The sequence below is a fragment of the Camellia sinensis genome, unplaced genomic scaffold (assembly GCF_055761805.1).
Source record: "Camellia sinensis isolate YWXY unplaced genomic scaffold, ASM5576180v1 Unanchor4, whole genome shotgun sequence".
NCBI lineage: Eukaryota > Viridiplantae > Streptophyta > Magnoliopsida > Ericales > Theaceae > Camellia > Camellia sinensis.
This window is the reverse complement of record NW_028129277.1, coordinates 11,142,882-11,147,259: the sequence shown is the minus strand read 5'-3', so window position 1 is coordinate 11,147,259 and position 4,378 is coordinate 11,142,882. Positions and strand designations below refer to the sequence as shown.

General features: G+C 43.0%; 2 pseudogenes; both read right to left on the bottom strand.

The window, feature by feature from the left end:
• Nucleotides 1–1,681: 1,681 nt before the first annotated feature.
• On the bottom strand, nt 1,682–1,836 carry LOC145817107 (5.8S ribosomal RNA; annotated as a pseudogene).
• A 228-nt stretch (nt 1,837–2,064) lies between these two features.
• LOC145817310 (18S ribosomal RNA) lies at nt 2,065–3,873 on the bottom strand (annotated as a pseudogene).
• Between the last annotated feature and the right edge of the window lie 505 nt (nt 3,874–4,378).

Here is a 4,378-nt window from a genome sequence, read left to right as displayed (position 1 = left end):
TTCATAATAGGGGGGAAGGGTGGTTTTTCATCCCATTTATTAATTTTATCGAAACGTGCTCGGGATCATCAAGCCATCAACTTGTGCTAATTGATGGTTTCGAATGCGAATTTGTTCTTCTCTTAAGTTTCCCATGATAGAGAGGGGCAGAAGGGACAAACAGGGCCTAGAAAGGCTGTGTTTGCACTGTTCTCACCTCATAGGACAAAACACATTTTGGCATAAAATTTGGTGCTAGCCGGCACTATTTTGGCCTAGCCGGATCTCATTTGGAGCCGGCTGGATCCTAATGTTTGGTAAGCAATGAGCTTTTTGCAGAAACCAAGGGCAATGGCTGAAGGTGAGACAGAGTAGTCTGGGCAGACAGAGCAGCTTCTGGGCACTGTGCATGTGATCATTGTGCCTCATGGTTGCTTAGATTCAATTTCTTATTAGCTTTGTTGTAATGAATTAGTATTGTTGTAATTATTATTGTTGTAGCTGTTGGTATTGTTTATTTGTAATTATAAAATAGTTAACTTAGACTGCTAGTTTATTGCCCATTCTAATATCCTTGTTGTAATAATTTAGCTAGTTTTAAACTTCATTTATTCGGATTTGTAATAGTTAGTTTATTCCGAACATTCGGACATTTATTCGCATCCTCTTGTACGAAGGCAAATATGTAATAACGTGTGTCTTCCAACCCCCATTTCTTTCTAGTTTTTATTTACCCGTTTATAATTGTAGTGTAGAGCATCATATTCAATTAGCATTCTCATGTTCGCATAGACTCGTCTTACATGCATTTGGGTTTGGCTCATTATACTAACCACTGCCAATTTCAATTTCATTGCTTGAAAACTTGATTTATCACATGTCTTGGAATTGGATCATATACCATGCTCATAGCCGAGCCTATAAAAATGGCATAAATGTCTGTGTTGCATTAGTCACATTGTATTGTTTAGGATCATGCATATTTTCTAAACGTTTTTTTATTTGGCTTGCCTTGGAGTACTAGGTGAGCGTTTATTGCTTTAGCATCTTGCATTACGTGTGATTGTTGCCATGTCGAGCATGTTTTCCATGAGGCTAATTGCTTGGATGATATACCTGTTTGAATGTCGGTGGATGAATGTTAATTGCTAAAATTAGGACAAATTGATTAATGTACATACAAACTCACTTTTCAAGTGACGCGTATTCAAAACAACTTTCAAACAAACATGAAGTCAAAACGTTCCAACTTTTGCAAATTAGTCTATACTTGTGTGCAACACATAGTAATGTTAGTCTAAAAATTGGAATAAGAGCATATAATGCATCTAAAAATCACATCATGATTAGTAGAGGCCGATCTTTGATTGGGCGAGTGGGGTGCTCAATTCATGACCTTCCCCTCTCGTACCTAAGTTCCCAAGCCGAGACACTTTGGTGATGATGAATAAGTGGCCTTTGGCACGAGTCAGGGGTTTCCTAAATTTTCCAAAAATATTTAGGTAGCAACTTTGTAATCTGGCAAAGCAGTCTATTTTTTGGCATTTGATTCAAAATCGATTTTCTAAAAGAATTCCTAGATTTAGACTCGTTTTGTGTTTTCACTGTTTCACATTGCACTTGTGAAATCAGATTCAGAACCACAAGAGTCTGAACTGTAAGGCTAATCGTAGCCGAAAGGAGCACAAAAAGCAAGCTACAGAGACACCCAGGAAAACGTGCCCTCAACCTAATGGCTTCGATCACAACTTGGCTCAAAGACGCGATGGTTCATGGGATTCTACAATTCACACCATGTATCGCATTTCGTAACATTCATCTTTGATGCGAGAGCCGAGATATCCGTTGCCGAGAGTCGTTTAATTTTTTTCGTGAGATGCACCGAGCGTGCTCTCTTTGTTCATGTTCTTTGGCACAATTCATGCCGGGGTTTGTTGGTTTGCCAGGGAATGGCACCCGCTGCCCCCAGAGGGGCTCGGAGCGTACTCCCGATGAGAGGCAACAGGAAGGAGTCGATGACCCACATCCTGATTCGCCAGCAGTAATATGACAAGTTCCCGGGTCATTCTGCTACGTAGGCATCGACAATGATCCTTCCGCAGGTTCACCTACGAAAACCTTGTTACGACTTCTCCTTCCTCTAAATGATAAGGTTCAGTAGACTTCTCATGATGACACCGGAAGTGAACCGCCCACGTCGCCACGATTTGAATACTTCACCGGACCATTCAATCGGTAGGAGCAACGGGCGGTGTGTACAAAGGGCAGGGACGTAGTCAACGCAAGCTGATGACTCGTGCTTACTAGGAATTCCTCATTGGACACCAACAATTGCAAAAGATCTATCCCTATCACGATAAAATTTTAAAGATTACTCGGGCATGTCGGCCAAGGCTATAAACTCGTTGAATACATCAGTGTAGCGCGTGTGCGGCCCAGAGCATCTAAGGGCATCACAGACCTATTATTGCCTTAAACTTTCGTGGCCTGAAGGGCCATAGTCCCTCTAAGAAGCTAGAAGTGGAGGGTCACCTCCACATAGTTAGTTATCAGGCTGAGGTCTCGTTCATTAACAAAATTAACAAGACAAATCGCTCCACCAACTAACAACGGCCATGCACCACCACCCATAGAATCAAGAAAGTGCTCTCAGTCTGTCAATCCTTACTATGTCTGGACCTGGTAAGTTTCCCCATGTTGAGTCAAATTAAGCCGCAGGCTCCACTCCTGGTGGTGCCCTTCTGTCAATTCCTTCAAGTTTCAGCCTTGCGACCATACTCCCCATGGAACCCAAAAACTTTGATTTCTCATAAGGTGCCAGCGAAGTCCTAAAAGTAACATCCGCTGATCCCGGGTTGGCATCATTTATGATTGAGACTAGGACGGTACCTGATTGTCTTCGAGCCCCCAACTTTCGTTCTTGATTATTGAAAACATCCTTTCCAAATGCTTTTGCAATTGTTCGTCTTTCATAAATTCAAGAACTTCACCTCTGACTATGAAATATGAATGCCCCTAACTGTCCCTGTTAATCATTACGCCGATCTTGAAGGTCAACGTAATAGGATCAAAATCCTATGATGTTGTCCCATGCTAATGTATCTAAAGCGTAGGCTTGCTTTGAGCACTCTAATTTCTTCAAAGTAACAGCGCCGGAGGCACGACACGACCGATTAAGACCAGGAATGCATTGCCGGTAGAAGGGATGAGACGACTGGTGCACACTTGAGACGGACTGGTCCACCCAACCCAAAATCCAACTACGAGCTTTTTAATTGCAATAACTTAAATATATGCTATTGGAGCTAGAATTACCGCGGCTACTGGCACCAGACTTGCCCTCCAATGGATCCTCGTTAAGGGATTTAGATTGTACTCATTCCAATTACCAGACTCAAAGAGCCTGGTATTGTTATATATTGTCACTACCTCCCCGTGTCAGGATTGGGTAATTTGCGCGCCTGTTGCCTTCCTTGGATGTGGTAGCCGTTTCTCAGGTTCCCTCTCCGGAATCAAACCCTAATTTTCCGTCACCCATCACCACCATAGTAGGCCACTATCCTACCATCGAAAGTTGATAGGGCGGATATTTGATTGATGTGTCACTGGCACAAAGGTCGTGCAACCCGTCGAGTTATCATGAATCATTAGAGCAACGAGCATAGCCTGCGTTGACCTCTTATTTAATAAATGCATCCCTTCCGAAAGTCGAGGTTTGTTGCACGTATTAGCTCTAGACTTACTATGGTTATTCGAGTAGCAAATACCACTAAAAAAACTATAGCTGATTTAATGAGCCATTTGCAGTTTCACAATCTGAATTAGTTCATACTTACACATGTATAGCTTAATCTTTGAGACAAGCATATGACTACTGGCATGATCAACTAGGTAGCATTCCTCTTTATAATGTCGACACAGCATAAGCCCGACCGATGGAGTCAACACGGTCAGAGACAGGTACAGCTGTAGCCCGCAATGAGCAATGAATGCTTGGCAGGGAAATGAAGGTTGAAGGCCATGTGTACCCGCACAAGGTTCTGAATCTGAGAGCACGAGTACAACTGCCCGCAGGCCATGCTACCGACACAACAACATGAGGACCGCATGGAACATAGGAGATACTTTGGGGTTCACCCAGCGCCATGAGGTGGCAAGAAAAATATAGGCACACGATTCGGACCAAATTCCTTTTCGTTAGGTAAGAAACACAGGAACCCACGCGAGGCAGAATGCAAAATTTTGCCTTCAAGCACGACTGAAGAGGAATGCACTAGAGGAGTTTACTGAACAGGCAGGGATCCATCCAACTCACACAAACTAATCACAACTCACACGCCACGACGTACACTATGCACCAACCCCCTAAAACGAATCACACCCCAAAGGACTAAGAAGC